Source organism: Dromiciops gliroides, chromosome 5, assembly GCF_019393635.1.
Source record: "Dromiciops gliroides isolate mDroGli1 chromosome 5, mDroGli1.pri, whole genome shotgun sequence".
Taxonomy (NCBI): Eukaryota; Metazoa; Chordata; class Mammalia; order Microbiotheria; family Microbiotheriidae; genus Dromiciops; species Dromiciops gliroides.
The window spans coordinates 135,455,356-135,475,750 of record NC_057865.1 but is presented as its reverse complement, the minus strand read 5'-3'; the positions used below and the strand labels follow the sequence as shown (position 1 = coordinate 135,475,750).

Here is a 20,395-nt window from a genome sequence, read left to right as displayed (position 1 = left end):
TCAACCACCCAAAGGAGTATTTATAGTTCTAGTGCCATTCCAAATTGATGTAGCTCCAAGATGAATTCCTTACCTGCCCTTCTCTGTTAACAGATTCCCCTCCTCCTACTTCTCTAGTCCCCTTACTCTCTCTGAACCTGCCTTTAAATCTTGTTTCTTCCCTTTTGATTCCCTTATTACACCTCTAGTGTAGGGGATTCTTTAATTATTTATAACTTTAAAAATCTTTTTGTCCTGGACTCCTTTGGCTGTCTGATGAAGTCTATGGAACCTTCCTCAGAAGAATGTTTGTATGTTTTTAAAATCATTATTTAAGGAAATGCTGAGTTTTACTTAGAGGTTGGTGAATATAAAGTTATAATTTTTCCCCCTTCCCAAGTTCATGTACTTCTTGGTGGGGTGTGGTGGAGCAATATCTCTGGATTCCAAGTTAATAACCCCTGCTCAGGTGTATCATTTCTCCTGTCACTTCATTTCTTCACCTTCAAAGTCTCGACTCCCCTGTTCCTTCCTGTTCTTCTGGGTCTTTGCTGCCATCAGCATTCATGGCTCCTACTATAGAGCATATGTGGTGGCATCAGGAAGAAGTTAAAAACAAATTCACTGTTAACTGGGTTCATTACAAGTCTTTTATCTGACCACAACTGGACATTCACTCCTCTGCGTCAAAACCCAACAAATATTTATTCACTGATGGGAAATGATGCTAAAAAGCCTTTCAACAAAGTTAAAGGCAAAAATCACATTGTAATAATTGAAAGTATATTCTCTCTTCTTCAGATTAAAGAAGAGAAATTCACTGACCATTCATCCTGATCCATAAGAGAGGTTGGAGAAAAGCCTGGAGAAAAGAATATTCTAAGGGGAAAAAAGAACAAGGTACCTATACCTCTGAAGAAGGAACTGAAGAACAGTTCTCCTTGCATCTACTAATGTAAGTCATTTAAACTGCATATTGCCTATTCCTTAAGAATTCAGAATATGTTTTTGCTGTTGGAGAAGTATGGAAGAGAATGAAATTAAAGTTAGGAAAGCTTAAGAGGGGATTGAGAAGGTAAGAGAAGGTAAAATCCAACTTTGGGATCTTGTTATTTTTCTGTATAAAGTGCTATTTCTTTTGGTTAGTAACCACCTTGATCTAGGTTTGTAGTGCTATGTTTCACTTAACCAGCTTAAGGCACCATCATACTTTGTAATTTTGAACTTTTGAAATCTTAAGAGGAAATGAATAGATTTGTCATTCATCTCCTGGTATGGAATGATAAAAATGTATAGATGTTGAAGGGATTCATACAATGGTGATACTGTCTATGACTTTAGCATCTCTAATTATTAATACTGTAATCCTGCTTTGAACTTTGTCACTTTTTTATACATCTACATGTGTGTGTGCAAGAATATGACTCTTTGTCTATTCAGTCCATTACTTTATAATAAGAGATGTTGAATTCTCTTTCTTAACCTATATACTTAATATTAATTAGATTGCATTAATTTTCCCAAACTACTGAAAAAATGAATAATTGGAGGATTTATTATTTTAGAATGTTTGATATAGAGTCATGTGAAGTATTTGAATCAGAACTTCCAATTTTGGTAAGAATCCTTAGACGGATGTCCAAATATTCATTTCTGCGTATTAAAAAAATAGATAGATCATATCAAGATTTATAGAGAAAAGGACTAGTTTAGTAAAAATCACAGTAAGAGTCACAAAATCTCAGAATTAGAAGAGACCTGGAAAAAAAATTTATTCCAATGTCCAAGAATCCCATGCAAAATGAGAATATTGGATTAAATGACCTCTATAGTCTCTTCTACCTCTAAGTTTTTCTATTTATGTAAAGCAAATGAAGATTATAGTACTCAGAGCTGTTTTTACCACTGTAGTAATTTGAGTAGCCATTGAAGATTGTGACTGTCAATATTTCATTAGCTGTTGTCCTGCCCCGACCCCCCTCTCCAAAAAAAGGCAAAACAATATAGTAATCATTTAGTGGCCAAAGTTGTGCTGTTTATTATATTGAATTTAGCTAAATAATCCCTTGGACAAAGTCCATATATAAAGTCTTTCTAGCCTGGTAAGATCTACCAGAGCTTAGACTTTGCTTTTATCAATTTTGAGAATCAAAGTTCACCTCCTTCCCACAATGAGAAATTGCAAGTAAGTGCTTTAGTAAAATATACTTTTTTATTTGGCAGTATAAGAAATTATTATGGCAGTTTTTTTTGAAAAGCAGCAAATTCTTTGTTAAATAAATCTTTGGTTAAAAAAAAAGGCCTGGAATCACCCGTAGGCATTTTATAAAATATTTTAATTATATATTATTCAGTTTATTGTCACATTGAAGGTAAAGTAAGTCAATTCAATAAGGAAACCAGAATATTGCCCCTCCCCAAAATCTTTGTACATTAGAGAAAAAGTTAAATATATTTTCATTTATAATGTAGGAAAGAGCTGGTATTTTCTTGGTATTCCTAAGTAAGATTTGGCCTTCTATCATATAAATATAAGCATGAAGACCTAATAAAAGTATCTTGTACTTGGAATGATTTTCTAAGCTCTATACTTAAATATAAGAAAAATGTGTCTAATAAAACAATATATCATCGTAAAATACTCTTAAAAGTATACCTATCAAAAAAAAAAGTATCAGATGGGGCAGCTAGGTGGCGCAGTGGATAGAGCACCGGCCCTGGATTCAGGAGGACCTGAGTTCAAATCTGGCCGCAGACACTTAACAATTACTAGCTGTGTGACCCTGGGCAAGTCACTTAATCCCAGTTGCCTCACCAAAAAAAAAAAAAAGTATACATATCAGAGAAAAGTCAGAATAATGTCAGAAATACAAAAGAGAAGAAAATTTGGAAAAGTAGAAAAGATCATATTAATATCTTCTTTTTCATATTTTCCTTCTATTAACTTATATTTTGGAGGACACCTGTATATAAAGAATGTTTGCATATACACATGCATATGAAATATATATACATTATATTTGTGTATTTGTCTGGACTCTTGATTTTCTTTTTGTAGAGATCTACCAATGCAAATATGCATTTCTTTTATGCTACTATCCTCATTTTCAAAGGAAGTTTATAGGCAAAATGTTGGTTATTCTGTAGATATGCAAACTAGTTTATTGTTTTCTGATAGCGCTTACCCAATCTGAGCACCTATTATAACTACTAGCTGCTTTTGGCAGTCCAGAAAAGGGAGGACTATAAGAATATAAACACATATGGGGGCAGCTAGGTGGCACAGTGGATAAAGCACTGGTCCTGGATTCAGGAAGACCTGAGTTCAAATTCAGCCTCAAACACTTGACACTTACTAGCTGTGTGACCCTGGGCAAGTCACTTAACCCTCATTTCCCTGCAAAAAAAAAAAAAAAAGGATAAGCACATATGTGATGGTTTCTAATCTTCTTTTGGGTCAACTCAGCTCTCATAAATATTTTGGCTGTTCTCATGAGGTTGATGCTCCTCTTTTAATCCAATGGATGCCTGGTGTCATTGTGATATCTGTAAAACCCTATTATGAAAGACTTAGGGAATTGCTCTTTTAACTTTAGGGTTCTCTGGTAATGTGCCTATATTATTGAGCTCAAATACTTCCCATTTCATTTCTAGACAGACCAGATGTAGCCCATAAAAGACAAAGAAAAAGTGACAAGAAAGAGATTATCAGATATACTAAAATAGAAAAGCAAATTTAAGGATCATGTACATATTTTGGAATGCATCAAAAAGTATATTATGAGTTAGTTTGCTGATTTTGTGATTACTGATTTGTGTGTTGTTGTTTTTTTAATTTTCAAATGTTTTAACAGTGTATTGAAAAAATTGTCATGAAAGTGATGTCAGACTCCAGGATGTTAACTCTGTTATAGTGATCAGAAATGTGGCATAATAGAGAGAAGGCTGTCTTTGGAATCAGCAAGACAGGGTTCAAGCTTTATATTTTTTATGCCAGCTATATTGTTTCTGGGTAAGGCGAGTCACTTGATCTCAGAGTCTCCCAAGAAATTCTCTAAAATTAAGTTATAGGGGGCAGCTAGGTGGCACAGTGGATAAAGCACCGGCCCTGGATTCAGGAGTACCTGAGTTCAAATCCGGCCTCAGACACTTAACACTTACTAGCTGTATGACCCTGGGCAAGTCACTTAACCCCAATTTCCTCACCAAAAAAAAAAAAATTAAGTTATTGATGAGTTTCTAATATGCATTGGTGGAGGCAGTTTTCACACTGTGAATTCTCTGTATGTATTGCTGCCATGCACCCTCCCATTCTTCCTTCCATCTCCCCATGCTGTGTCTCAGAAAGGCAAAGAATTCTAGGACCTTATGATCTCTGAGTTGGCTGAGACCTTAGAGTGAATTTAAGAAAGATGCCTAAATAATAATTGTCTGTAACATTTGACAAATGTTCATAAAGCCCTTTTTAAGGCCTTCAGTAAAGAGGATCTGTCTACCTCCTATAGTATGCCATTCCACTGACAGTTTTAAGTTTTTCCATGAATAGTTACTATCTTAAATCTCCATTCAGCTGTGGCTGTGGGTTCTGAGTTTAGGAATAAGTAAAACGCTTCTTTGTTCTTTTCCACATGAAAAACCTTCAGATATTTAAAGGCACAAGTCTTACCATTTCCGGGGTAAACTTCTCCAAGTACTTCAACTCATCCTGGTATAGCCTTGCTCCAACCACCTTCCACATCCTGGTTGCCTTGTTTCAAAAATACTGCTGTTTTTATCATGATCCTTCCTAAAATTTAAGACCTAGAACCCAACAGAGTGCTACCAGCTGTGGTTGGACCATAGCAGAATACAATTAGACTATCACTTTTGAGGGGTTTGTTTGGTTTGGTTTGGTTTTGGTGCTCCTGTTGCAATGTTGAGTCATATCTAGGATGAAGTGCACCAGATTCTTTCATTGTATGTGATTGGTTGTTGACATAGCACCGTGGCTCCTTCACCCTGTACAATACAGAGATATTTTGAGAGAGTCTGTAGTTAGGAAGTGAAAGAGAAGAGAAAGCACATATAAGTATCTTTGTGAGATGAATTTTTGAGGTGTGTTGTGATGGAAATGCATCTGGACTTGGAGACAGAGGACATGAGGTCAAGTAAAGCCGTGGCTACTACCAATCCGATGGACATTTAGTAAGAGCCTGCTATTTTGTACATACTAGGGATTCCAAAACAATGCTTTTTTCTAAAGCCACAGTCCCCAAAGAACATTTGTTCTGCAGGATAAATACAATATAAAAACAGAAAAGTATTTTATGCAGAACAAAGTCTACTTAGATACTAATCATTACCCTTACTCCCTGCAATCTAGTTCTATGGATGGAGTTCTAGTTCTATGGTTGTGGTTGACTGTACTTTGAGAAGTTATTCAAATCAACTTTGGGTCATTCCAGAATATGTATTCCTATATCAGAAAGGCTCAAATTTTGCTATAGATATTTAAAGAACCAATTACCATATCCCCAGGAATATTATCCTTAGCAGAACTGTGAATGGATGACATCTTTCCTATGTTGAGTGCAAGGTGAATGGGAAGAAAGAACGGGCTGTGTGCCATACCCTTTCTACACAACAATGGCTCACCAGGAAAAGCAGCTTTGTCTCTGTGAAAATGAAGTTTTAGAACCCTGTGGGACTCAACACATTCCTGTCTCTTGGTTGGAGGTGAGAGACCTGTGGAAGTTGTTTCTTGCCTTCTGTTACTGAAAGGTGCATCTTGGATAGCGTGAAGGCTGCTGAGCCCTGTGCATTTCTAGTAGCCTGAACACAAATGAGCCAGATTGCTGAAAGCTTCTTGGTCGAAAAAGGCTCCATTTTTCAGAAGAGAGTTTGTCTCTAGCTCCATTTCCAGAATCCATGCTGCCAACTTCTAGCCCAAATAAGGAAGTAGAAGATTCATAAGTAAACCAGCTTCTGGGCTTTTGCTTGGGAGAAGAATAGGGTCCAATCTACTTGCAGTAGAATAGGATGAAGCAGACATCTAAAAAGCCAGTGAAGTGAGCAATTCTGAGATTAATGATAACCTTGGAGAAAGCAGTTTTAATTGAGTGGTGAAGTTGGGGCAGCTAAGTGGCACAGTCAATAGAGTGCTGAGCCAGAAGTCAGCAACACTGATCTTCCTGAGTTCAAATCCATCCTCCAACACTAATTAGCTGTGTGATCCTGGGCAAGTCACTTAACCCTGTTTGCCTTAGTTCCTCATCTGTTGAATGAGCTGGAGAAGGAAATGGCATACCTCTCCACTATCTTTGCCAAGAAAACTTCCGATGTGGGTCATGAAAAGTTGGACAAGACTGAAACTACTGAATGACAACAAGAGTTTGGAAGCCAGATTATAAAGAGTTCAGAAATGAGTAATAGAAGGGGAAATGGAGGCAGTAAGGATAGATTTTTAAGGAATTTGTCTGTGAAAGGGAGAAAAAGAGAATGAGAGACTGAGACAATGGTAGGATCAAGTGTGCATGTTTTAAGGACAGCAGAGACTTTGGCAGGAGGGAAAGAGCCAGTATATAGGTAAGGATCAAGGGATGTAGGGAGAGGAGATTGAAGGGACAAAGACTGCAGGAGATGGACTCAAGCTTACCTTGAGTGACTGGGCAAATCACTATATCTCTCCTGGCCTCCATTTCCTAATTTTTAAAATTGAGGGAAGGTTAGACTAGCTGTCCTTTCATGCCTTTTCTCCTCTGGATTTACGAATGGTGAGTGAAAAAATTATGGAGAGAGGATAGGTATGAGATTGAAAGAAATATGAAATTGGCCTTCTTCCTTGGTGTTGGTTTCAAAGTGTAAATATCATATGGTATTATTTGGTATTTTAAAATTGTTTAATTATTTATAAAATCAGTATCTTCAAATTTAAACCTAGCATCCATAGATACTTATTACTATGATTTGTTAAGCAGTGAATTTTGAGCATCATTCTGAGTTTCCTATAAGGGTAATGGGATAATTTTTTAGTTTGAACCCAAATGCTGATAACTTTTTTTTTTTTTAGTGAGGCAATTGGGGTTAAGTGACTTGCCCAGGGTCACACAGCTAGTAAGTGTTAAGTGTCTGAGGCTGGATTTGAACTCAGGTACTCCTGACTCCAGGGCCGGTGCTCTATCCACTGCTCCACCTAGCTGCCCCATGCTGATAACTTTTAATATCATGATCACTGCAGAGAAACAAACATACTTATTGGTCATATTGACATTGAAAAAAAGTATTTTTAAAAAATTCCAGTTTGTTCTCATTTTTTTTGCTCATGATTTCCTTCCTTTCCCTTATTTTATTATTTTTAATTTTTTAATTTGTCTGGAACAGTTCTAACAATTTGTAGGTCATTGGGCGATGGTTCTTTGTCTTCTTTTAAAAACCACAGTGATAACTTTATGATCTTACATTCCTACCCCTTCCTTTTATTGATGAGGAACTGAGTTCTTAGAGAGGATGAGGGATTTTCTGTAGGTCACAAAAGTAGTAAGTTGCAGAGGGAGTATTTGAACCTACAAATTCAGCATTCTTTCTACCAAAACACATTGCTTCTTGTTTCTGTCCAAGTGGTTTATCTTGGAATTATTATGATGTAGTGAATGGACATCTGACCTTGGAGTTAGGAGGAGCTAGGTTCCAGCTTTGCTTCTGATGAAGGCTAACTGTGGAACTTCGGACAAGTCACTTAAACTCTTAGTGCTTCTTACAACTAACTCTCCTAAGATTAAATTACAAACCAAGTCACTGACATTATTGGCAGAAGAAATGCCTAGTGGGAGCATTTTGGCAAAAAACAAAACAAATAACAATAAACCAAAAGTTGATTATACAAAGTAGATTGTATGATACACATTACTCTAAATTAAAAGTAAATATGCTATCAACCCTACTTCATTTTATCATGTAGAAGGAGAAGATCCTTGGAGTGGATTATGTAGGGGAAAATCAAAGGTGACTTCCTGAAGTCAAGGGGATGCGAATAAAGTCCTTTTCTGTCCTATGATTTTGTGAATTTTTTTTTTTTTTACTGTCTGGCTTCAATATTACTTTAGTCATAAGAGAGTCAGATAATTCATTCTTTGAACAGATCATCCTGTCATCAAAAAGTTGAATATCATTACACATATTCTGGCAATGCAAAAATTGCTTGGTAAATTTTAGCAAATGATTCCTTCTCAACACAGACTATGCAAGTATTCTAAGTTCATATGCAACAGCAGTTGGTGCACAACGAAACACCCAGATAAATTAATTAAATCTGAATTAAAGTTTTTTCCTTTGAAGGTGAATAGAGAAATTTACTTTTTAATTCAGAATTATTCCTCTGTGATTTACAGATTATTATGTATAGACCAGATATTTCCAGAGGTTCCTAAAATCTATAACTTGTAGGCCAGTTTGAGACATGTTTTATCAGCTAGTTATGAGTTAATGTGCTTGTGTGTGTACAAACTTGGGTATGACATATTAATCAATTAATGGACACTTGAAGTTCCTGCTTTGTGTATCCTAGGAAGTCAGGGCGCGACCAAGATTAGTGAGAGTTCTGCCCTTATGGAGCATAGAAAATGGGATGATCTTATTTTTATTATTTGCCTAGTGCCACGTTCTTCTTGCAAATTTATTTTTTTCTCAAGAGTGATTTTTTTTTTATCACTGGATTCTGGTGTATGATTGACATTTTTTGAAAGTCCCCATTTTCCAAAAGTTAATAATTTTAGGGGTTGTCTCTTGTTGACTTGCCCATTTGTTGTTTGCCAGCCTTAAAAATTTGCCATACAACTTTTTGTTCAGTCAGATTCCTTCTTTTTAGATTTGATTTTCTAATTTATGTCTTTTGACTCCAAAGATGAGGTTATTAGGAACTTCTCAAGCATTCAAGCAAGAAAATAAATCATAAATGGGCAGAATACAATTTAATTTGAATATTAGCTTAGACTTTCAAATAGAAAATACAGAATCTTCTTTCAAATATAATCTCATTTCAGTACCTTTGGTCATTAAAGAAGAATTTGTTGAAATTCTTTTGTCACATAACTGTAGAATTTAATCTTTGGAGGTTTCCTAGAAGGGAGAAAACAAACACCCTTTTTGTTTATAGAAAAAAAAATTAATCTGATCCTTAATAGAACTGTTCATGTTCTACATTATGTGTTTATCAACTGTGATAGACTAGATTTTCTCACCAATCCAATGGAACAAGAAAGTTCCAAAGGACTCATGATGGAAAAAAGCTCTCCAAATTCAGAAAAAAAAAAAAAAAAGGAACTGTGGAATATGGATACTGATTGCACCATACTCTTTCTTTTGTTTTTGGTGCTGTTGGTTTTCTGATTTGAGGTTTTTCCTTTGTGCTCTGATTCTTCTCGTATAACATGACTAATGTAGAAATATGTTTAATGTTATTATGTATATATAACCTATATCAGATTGCCTGCTGTCTGTAGGGGGGGAAGGGAGGGAGGGAGAAAAACTTGAAATTGGAAGTCTTAGATAAACAAATGTTGAAAAATATTTATACACATAACTGGAAAAAATAAAATACTTTTATTTTTTAAAAAAAAGAACTATTCATGGGGCAGCTAGGTGGTGCAGTGGATAGAGCACTGGCCCTGGATTCAGGAGTACCTGAGTTCAAATCCAGCCTCAGACACTTAACACTTACTAGCTGTGTGACCCTGGGCAAGTCACTTAACCCCAATTGCCTCACTTAAAAAAAAAAACTATTCATGTTCTAATAGGAAACAAAGACATATTTTAGGTTATAGTTTGGATTCTTAAGGTGTTCAAATTAGACTCACATTGACAGTTCATTTGGATCACAGAAAATGATACGTAGTATCATTATACATACATACACACACATATATATGTATATACACATATACATACATGTATGTACATATACACATACATGTATATACATATATACATATACATATATATATATATATATATATAATACTTTTCCTTTTTTATTGATTTATTTTCCTTAAAAGTATCAAGTTCTGGGGCAGCTAGGTGGTGCAGTGGATAGAGCACTGGCCCTGCAGTCAGGAGGACTCGAGTTCAATCCAGCCTCAGACCCTTACTAGCTGTGTGACCTTGGGCAAGTCGCTTAACCCTGATTGCCTCCCCTAAAAATAATATATAAAAAAGTCACCGAAAAATAGGAGGTTCTCTATATTTAAAAAAAAAATTATGGTGCTAGAGAAGACTTCTTTTTTTTTTTTAATGGGGCAATTGGGGTTAAGTGACTTGCCCAGGGTCACACAGCTAGTAAGTGTGAAGTGTCTGAGGCCGGATTTGAACTCAGGAACTCCTGAATCCAGGGCTGGTGCTTTATCCACTGTGCCACCTAGCCGCCCCTAGAGAAGACTTCTAAAAGTTCCTTGGACAGCAATGAGATTAAGTCAGTCAGTACTTCAGGTCATTCACTGGAAGGTCAGATACTGAAGCTGAACCACGTATACTTTTTCCGCATAATGAGAAGATGGGCCTTGTTAGAAAAGACCTTGATGCTGGGAAAGATTGAAGGCAAAAGGAAAAGGTAATGGTAGAGGATGAGATGGAGAGTGTCATGGAAACAATGAACAAGAGCTTGGAGAGACTTTGGAAGATAGAGAAGGATACAAGGGTTTGGTGTGCTATGGTGCATGGGGTCATGAAGAGTTAGACATGACTGAATAACTGAAAAACAACCACCACCAACATCTTTGAAAGTGTTTCATTTCTCCTATGAAATGACTGCTAACTTGCTTATTTTCTCCCTATAGAAGAAATTGATAGAATCTTCTTGATGTGCTTTTTAGTAGAATTCTTATGAGAAGCTACATGGTTAGAGTCAATTGGAAATTAGCTTTTCAGCCAATAAAACCTGGGTTCAAGTCTTACTTCTGACACGTACCATCTGTGACCCTTAACTTGCCAGTTTTGTAGACAACTAAGACTATAAATTGTGGAGAAGTTACTGACTTGCATTAGTAGAGGGAGATTCTTATCTGGGAATTTTCTACATTGATGAAATTACAATTCTAGTCCTTATACTTATTCTCATAATTTTAATTTTTGTTAAAAGGATTTCAGAATTGGTCTTATTTCCCTGATTCTACATTTTATTTTTGGCAACATTTTTATAGTATCACTTTTCAAAGGACAAATATATTTTACTCAGTTCACTGACAGAGGAATTAAACCTTTTAAATAATCAAAACAGCATAAAAATGTCCTTGTTGGACTTTCAATATAGCTATTCTAAACATAGCAATATTTAGGAATAATACATCTGTTGTTCTTGAATTTTTTTATTCAAAAAATTTGGCACCTGGAGAGCATTCACAATTTTGATATATCTTGGCCATGGCCCAGGTTTCTGATAAATTGCAATTTGTACATATTCCACTAAGATTTGTCTGTATAGCAACTTTTTTCTTACAAAATTGCAATTTGGGCATTTGTAAAACATAATTTGCTTCAATACCCAGTTATGGATATCTTTAGAGATAGCATAAGGGATGTGTAGAGGTATAAACCAAGACTTGAAAGGACTATTATGTAGAAGAGGTATTGGAATTAAATTGTGTCGTCCCAGAAGGTAAAACGATGAGCAATGTTCAGAGACAGGGAGACAAAGTTTGACTTGATAGTAGAAAAAAAACTTCCCATCCAGTTAGTGTTGTCAAAAAGTGAAATGGGTTGCCTAAATGGTTAGTGAATCTCTGCTCATTAAAGGTCTTTGAGCAGATTGGATAACTACTATTCAGGGATTTGGAAGGAAAGATTCCTCTTCAATTACTGGTTGAACTAGATAATCTCTGAGACTCTTCCAACTTAGAAATTCTTTTTTCCCCCAAGATCCTTTTTTCCATCCTATTTTTAATGAAATGAACAATTTAAAATGTTATACTGATTTAAGAATTAGTAGCACCATTTAAAAATTCTTTATGGCATTATTAATTTTAATTTTCATGCCTGAGACAGAGAACTCTTCTGGAAATAACAGGGATTCAGGAAATAGGACCTCTTGTGCTTACCATTATATAATATCATTTGGACTCTTCAGTTCCTTTATGCCTCACTTTTCTACTCCATGGAAAGAGCATTGAGTTGGGAGTCAGAGAATATCAGTTTAGATCTGAGTTCTGTTACTCAACCTCTGTGAAATTAGATGAGTTGGTGAACATGTCTAGGCTTGAGGATCCTTGTATTTAAAAGAAGGCAAGGTTGAAAAAGATGATTGCTAAGGACCAGTCCAGCTCAGTATGCTGGGTTACAAATAAAAACCTTCAAAGGATATTTATATCCATAACAGCTGATATTCCTGTAGTTGTCAGGACTCTCTCCCTTATTAAAATTTCATCTGTTCTGCTTAATTTGTGTACATGTACATGTAATATTTCCCCCAATGCAATGTAAACTAAACAAGGGTTTGGTTTCCCCCAGCATCTAGCACATAAATGGGTGTTTAATACATTTTTATTGAATTAACTTCTAAATCGAGTTATAGTCAATCTTGAAGGTGTTAGAGAAGTTCCTTTGATTAGTCTTACAAATTCTCAAGCTTTGGAATGGCATAAGGAAGATACTGTTACTTTATTATGTTATCTAGGGAAGATTGATATTCTGCTGGATTGGGATTAAATTGCAAAATATATGTCATTTGGGAAACTTTTTTGTGGAGGAGAGGCTAGCTATAGCATTATGGAAGGATGATAATAATCATCTTTTAAAACTAATGAAGGTGCCCAATTTATGAAAAGAAAATTGCAGTAATAAGGGATGTACCTTTCCTCTTGTATTGGTTGATAAATGTTTGATGCTTTTTCTATCTAATACTTTACGGGAATTTTGAGGAGGATTCACCAGCACTACAGATCCAGGTGACAGTGGTTTAATGGGCGAATGGTATATACCTGGGAAAATGTTTGCTCATAATGTGCTTTGGAAGTCTTTTGTATAGTCAGGTAAGCCTCCCAGGAAAAGAGTGCAATGTTCCATAAAGGCTCCTATATTATCTTCCTTCTATGCAAATTTGTGCCCTTGGATTAGTGAATGGCTTAAAAGCAAGTCTTATCTAGTTGGCTGCTGTCAGATGTCATTAATAGAGAAAAGAGACCCCTCAAAAGAAAGGGCAAAATCCCTTTAAGCTGTCAGGACTTAAAATGTATGATGCTTCTTCCCAAAACCTGCTGAAAGTCAGACTGGACTCTCCTCTTGTGCTTGAAGCCTTTCCCCAGCAGATAAAATTGTCAAAGGATATGAACAGACAGTTTTGAAAAGAAGAAATCTAAGCTATCAATAACCATATTAAAATGCTCTAAATTAAAAATAACTAGAGAAATACAAATCAAAGCAACCTTTGGGATTCCATTTCACTATCACACTGGCAAAAGTGGCAGAACAAGAAAATGAAAAATTTTGGAGGGATTATGAGAAAACAGACACGTTAGTGCCTGTTATAATTGATGTACCCACTCTTGAAAGCATTTGGGTGTTATGACCACTAAAGTATATATACCCTTTGATTCAACAGTACAACTGCTAGGCCTGTACCCCAAAAGAGATTACAGGAAGAGGAAAGCTGTGTGTAACAGCTTTTTTCTTTTTTTGGTAGGACCAAAGAACTAGAAACTGTGGGGATGACATCTATTCAGCTATTACAAATTATCATATAAGAATGTAAAGAAATGTGATTTTGCAGTAAGAAATGACAAAATGGATGGTTTCAGGGAAACCTGGGATGACTTTTATGAACTTATGCAGAGTAAGTGAATAGATTGAGGAGAATATTTTTTATAATAAAAATAATATCTCTAAGAAAGTAGCTTTGAAAAACTTAAAAACTCTGTGATCAATACAGTGACCAACCATGGTTCCACAGGGTTGTTAAGGATCATGCTATTCTCCTCTTGGCAGAGACATGATGGACTTTCAGCGCATGAAAAAGAAAATGTGTGAATTTATGGACACATCCAGTATGGAAATTAGTTTTGTATAATGATAAATATTTTTACAAGGACTTTGTATTACTTTTTTTTTAGTCTTCCATTGGGTTAATGTATAGGAGGGAAGAAGAACAAAGGGTGATATGGATAGAAAGAGAAAAAATAGAAAAAGAAAGAAAAAAGATTATCATTGTGGCATCTTTAAACAAAAATTCAGAGAAGGGAACAGAAAGAAGGCCAAAAAGAAGCATAGAAAAGCAGGACAGCTTTGAAACCTAAAGGCTTCATTTATCATTTAATTTTTTTAAAGTAAATCGTACACCTTGGAGGTATGCACTTTTTTGTACAATATTCTTTTGTTTTGTTATGTATATACCTGTTTTATTTGGCGTTCGCTATGTTTAGGATGAAGGAAAAGTTTTTGTTTTTTAAAGGAGAAAAAAAAGAAACCTGGGCTTACCTCTAGTTCTTTAAGATTTGGGAGACAGGGCTGTAGAGACAGGACACTTTTGTTAAAGAGAAATGGGTTTCTATTTCTGTAGAACCTTGCTTGACAGTCAAATTCTAGCCTTCAAATACAGATATTTAGGGTAGGAGGGTGACAGCTAGGCAAATGGGTGAAGACATTGACCTTTCTTTTTAATGCTTACATCTGTGAAGGATTTGCGTGGAGAAGACAAAGCCACCTATGCATCCATATGGTTGCTCACATGCTCCATTTTGATGTATGCCATGTGGAAAATCACTGTGGGTCATATGAATTGTTTTGGGTCAAATAATAATGGTTGGATTTCAGAGTAGTTGAAAAATGCATGCCTTGACTTGAATAGAAACAGGCTCAATAAATGAATGACCCAAGTCTTTACTTCAGAAGATCTCTATGTCACTCTGTCTCTCTCTCTGGCTCTTTCTCTTTCTCTCTCCCTTCTCTTCCCCTCTCTCTTTCCCTCCCACTCTCTCTAACTTCTCTCTCCCTCTCCTTCTTTTACATAACTTCCCCAAATCAATAGGGATTTGCTTATTTAACACCAAGGACCTTGAAAAATATTTCTGCAAAAATGCCTTTGTTTTGCAAACAAGGACTTAGGACTTTTCTACCCCATAAATAGACATACTTAGCTGTGTCATAAAGACATTTAGCCTTAAGGTCTTTCCAAAAGTGTACACACCTGTCATCTCCCATAACTGAGATTGTAAAAGCATTTTAAGTACTGCTGATATAGGCAGATTGATTAAGAATGTTCTGCTCTCAGAGCTTTCCTCAAAATGCTCCAGAATGTTAAGCACCATTTTCAATTTATTCTAAATCATACAAACTGAAAAACTGAAGAAGAAATTCTTGCCATTTGGAAGGACCTTGACCATCATTTTTCTGTTGTGGATTGTTTTCTGAGGGGATAAATACAACTTCTAGGGTCTCTTCCAATCCAAGAGGACTCTTCCTGTTTCAAGTTAAGAAACCCTCTTGTGCTGCATCACATTTTTTCTTTAAATGATGTCTCCTCTTTTTAAGTCAGGAGATCAGTTTACACATTTTCATGTTATGTAGGAATTTCTGGGATCAGTAGTCCATACTTTGACTACTTTGAGAACTAATATCATTGAATACTGTGAAATTTACAGGTTCTTTTATTTAATAATTATCATTTGACTCTCCCTAGAGATTTATCTTTGCTGATAGGTGTATGAATATAAAGAAGTAGACAATATGGTTACCATGACCATAGATAAGACCTTTAATTCTAGTTCTTCTTAGCTTTGACACCATCAAGCTGGGTCACACTATGTTTCCAAGGGCTATTCCTAATTAGTTTACAAGTTATGGTTCCTTTTTTATTTCCCTTCTTCACTGATATTGCTATTTATATCAATGTCTTTAATTAGTTTCATTCAAGCCCAACTCTTGGTTTATTTTACTGGATGAGAAAACATCTTTACAGAGGATGACTCCTCTACTCTACTCCTTATTCCTCCCCTTGTCCAACATTCTGCTTTCCATTCAAGATGCATATGAAAGTTGAAAAACTGAACTCCAGAAAACCATAGCTTGAAAAATATTTTTGTAATATGGAGTAGTCAGGGTAAAAATTTGGTTTATTTGTTTCAAAGCCTATTTATTTATTGAATATTGAGATTTTTACAAACCCTTTATAACCTTTTGTATTTAGACATTTTTTATTAACTTTCATGCACTTATGTAGTTTTATGATACATTCTTTTCACTTTTATATAAATATTTTAAATCATAAACCAAAAAATAAACAAGAAAAACAATCAAATGACCATTTAAAACATTTAAAAGGAGAAAAATCATGCCCTAAAACTCTAGCTTTTAATGATCCAAGTCAATTGTATTACCATCATGATTTCTTCTAATGTTTAACATTTAATATTGATGCTGAAAGTGATGATACCAGATTTTGACAGTTTCAAATCAAAACAATTTTATAGCTAATTACTTTTTAATTTCCATATTTTTGGTGACACACATTGAAGCATTTGGATTTGTCTTAATTTTTCAACAATTATACCCTCAAAGTAGGTATTATGATAAGCTGTAAAAGTCATATCATAGGCTCAGATAATCTTAATTAAACAGAACATTTATTAAACACTTCTACATCAGAGAACTATGCTTAGAGTTGGAAGTACCTCATAGGTCTAGTGTAACCTAATACCTGACATTCTTGCCTACCAGTTGATCTGCCAGCTGCACATTTCTGCCCTCTGCAGTCTGTCCTCACAGCTGCCAAAAGTGGTTTTCCTGAAGCACATTTTCACAGTCCTACTCAGTAAACTACAGTGACTCCTTTATCACCTACAGGATCCAACATAAAATCCTCTGTCTTGCATTCAGACCTCTTTATAATGTGATGTTTCCTCTCCCCTATGCCTTTCCAGTTTTCTTATAACTTACAACCCTCCACATACACTTCCATCTAGAGAAACTGGCCTCCTTGTTCCTCAAACAAGACCCTCCATCTCCTGACTTCAGGCATTTTCACTGGCTCTCTCCATACACAGAGTGCTCTCCCACCTCTTCTCGGCCTCTCCTCTTGGTTCCCTAGCTTTCTTCATATTCCCAGTCAAGATCTCATCTTCTAAAGGAAGCTTTTCCTGACCCCTCTTCATTCTAGTGCTTTCCATCTGCTGATTGTTTCCCATGTTTCTGTATATAGCTTGTTTGTCCATATTTATTTGCTATTGTATACTAGGTTCTATTTTGAGCTACTCTTTCTACTTTCTTTGTATTCCCAGCTCATAGCACATTACCAGTCACATAGAAGGCACTTGTTTACAAACTGACTAACTGATTTTAATCCATCCTACAGTAAAAGTGACAAATTGTCATTTTCACCTCTGCTCAAAAACATACATCCAGTGATGGAGAGGATACAGCTTAATGAGCTTATTCCACTTTGGGACAGTTATTTATCTGGGGCAGAATTTATTTCTTATAGAGAGCCTAATTTTGTTTCCCTATAACTTAAATCCATTGATCCTAGTTGTGCTTTCTGAAACCACACAATTAATCTAGTTCCTTTTCATGAGATTGACCTCCAATATCTGAATACAAGATCATATTTCTTTTATCTTTGCTTATACAAAATAAATTGCCTCATTTCCTTCAAGTGATCCTCATGTGCCATACATAGTTTTAAGTCCTTTCACAACCCTGATCACTTTTCTCAAAACACATTCAGATTCATTTATCTCTTGTAATACACCTTGCCCAGAACTTGAAACTAGACTCTTAGAGTCACTGTGACCAATACAGTATACAGTGGGATTACCAGCATTGTTCTTCCTGTTAATGCAGCCTAAAATAATGTCTATTTTTTTTAGAGATACATCATACTCATACAGAACTTACAGTCTAGTGGTACTCTTTAACCTCTATCAAATTAACTGCTAGACAGCCATGTTCCCCTAGAATGCATTTAGATCTACAAAAACTGAAGTATACTATTTTACATTTGTACTTTCACATTTCATTTTTGGTCTATAAGTCCAACCTGGCATGATGTTTTTTCTACCTAATTCTTTCATCATCTTCTCTTTCTCTCTTTCTCTCTCTCTGGCTGTCTATATGTCTATATGTGAATATGTGTGTATGTATATATATATAGTATATATACATGTGAATATGTGTATTTATTTGCATATTTGTGTATATGTATGCATGTATCATACAATTTATATCTTTGTTCTTGTTATTTATTAACATGTTGACTAGGACAAAGCCAAAGATTGAATCTTTTTTTTTTTTTTTTTGGCGGGGCAATGGGGGTTAAGTGACTTGCCCAGGGTCACACAGCTAGTAAGTGTCAAGTGTCTGAGGCCGGATCTGAACTCAGGTACTCCTGAATCCAGGGCCCGTGCTCTATCCACTGCGCCACCTAGCTGCCCCTAAAGATTGAATCTTAATGGCATACTAACTCCATATTGATGTTGGTTCACTAATTAAAACTCTGGGTAAAGTTGTTCAGGTATGTAACTGAACTCATGATTTAGCTTATAGTTCTTTTAATAAAATATTAAAAATTTACAAGAGATTGAGCTATATACCTCAGTGGCCTAGGAACTCACATCATTTAAATCTCATTTAAAATGTATTGGCTATAGGGGCTGCTAGGTGGTGCAGTGGATAAAGCACCGGCCCTGGATTCAGTAGGACCTGAGTTCAAATGTGACCTCAGACACTTGACACTTACTTACTAGCTGTGTGACTCTGGGCAAGTCGGCTATAATCAGGACTTGGAAATATGAACTGTTCGTTAGAAGTATATTTAATACCCAATATTGATATGTTGCTTTTTCATGAAGAATTAAAGAATACACATAAAATTGTAGGAACTGTGTCAAATCATGTGGGAAAAAAATCACTACAGCCAAAAGAAGACATTATATATTATTAGTTTTTGAAGGTGTAAGAAATTTAAATATTTATTTCATGTCAATAAATTGAATTGTCTTTGTATCAGTTAATTTGCACTTCTGTGTTTACTTAAACAAACCCTACTTGGCTGCTATCATATGTCAGCCTTTAGATTTTTTTTTTTTTACTTTTAAACAAATGATTCCCTTCAGTTGACATATTTCTGCCCTGAATCCATTTCTACTTAGTCTTGGTGATACCTATGAGGTCATTTATCTGTGTTAAATTTCTAGTTTACTTTGTTTATTACCCTACTATGTTCTCTATTATGGATGTTGATTTGGAAATACTATTCCTAGTTTGCTTCTCAGATATCTCTTTACCTCTGTTATTCTTCTGCATTATATTGTTATTCAAGGGCAGCTAGGTGGAGCAATGAACAAAGCAGTGGCCCTGGAGTCATGAGTACCTGAGTTTATATCTCAGCCTCAGACACTTACTAGCTGTGTGACTCTGAGCAAGTCACTTAACCCCAATTGCCTTAAGCATCTAGGGCCATCTCCAGTCACCCTAAGATATATCTTGCCACTGGACCCAGATGACTCTGGTGGAGAAAGTGAGGTTGGTAACCTTGCACAGCTTTCCCTCACTTAAATACAATTCACTGCCAGTCATGATAGCACCTTTTGATGTCATGGTCCTCTATGAGAACAAAGGACAAACTACAACAATAACTGTTATTCATATCATGCAGATTTAGTTTCTTGTGGACATTTTCCTCTTTTCCTCTGTTTTTCATATAATGTTCTCTGCATCAATTTGTCAATTTTTGAGGAAAGAGCATTCTTCCCATTTAAAGTGAGATGCAGTATATCCCTAGCCTAGAGCACGTCATTCTGTAATCTTCACTGGCGGTCCAAAAAACCAAATCCTATTCTTTGACAACCTTTGTATGGCTAATTTCTTACTTCTAATGTCATATTTTCTCTTTTGAAGTCCCATTTTTCAATTGGAAAAAAAGATCACAATACCACCCGTGACTTCAGGTCCATCAGTTCTCTGACCAATAATTCATATTCTCCAGAGATGGTTCCTAGGATTTTTTTTTTCTTTTTCTTTTTTTTTCTGGCAGTGTCCTTTGTTCCCACATCAATCATCATGAGAAGGTAGCAGTTGATAGGTTTAATTAATCTCTGCAGGCTCTTTTTCCTATCCTAGATGTATCTTTCTAGAGCATAGTATACCACGTTAGGTTTACATTTAGTTGTTTTTGTACCCATAGGTTGAGAGGCATTAACAACTGATCGCATGCATTTTTCTCTTGCAAATGGTTACAGATTTTCTTGAACCTGTTGGTACCAGCTGATCCTCATTGTTTCATGAAGGATATCTTCCTCAGCAACTCCAGATCTGTTCCCTATTAGAAAAAGTTTCACACTGCCCAGCTTGTATGGCCCAGCCATACTCCCCTTTTCAACTAAAAATATAGTCTACCTTGTGGAAACAAACAGTGCAATGCCAAGAGGTAATGGAGATGCTTCGCTTGGTTTCCATTTCTCTAGAT

General features: G+C 35.6%; 1 protein-coding gene across 2 annotated transcripts in view; it reads left to right on the top strand.

The window, feature by feature from the left end:
* The window catches only part of FOXP2 (forkhead box P2), a 693,998-nt gene that overhangs the window by 98,846 nt on the left and 574,757 nt on the right, over window positions 1-20,395 (top strand). For both annotated transcript variants that reach the window (XM_043967104.1, XM_043967102.1), the window contains exon 2: window positions 781-934. The gene's annotated coding sequence lies outside the window, so the exon portion shown is untranslated. The remainder of the gene's footprint in view (window positions 1-780; window positions 935-20,395) is intronic.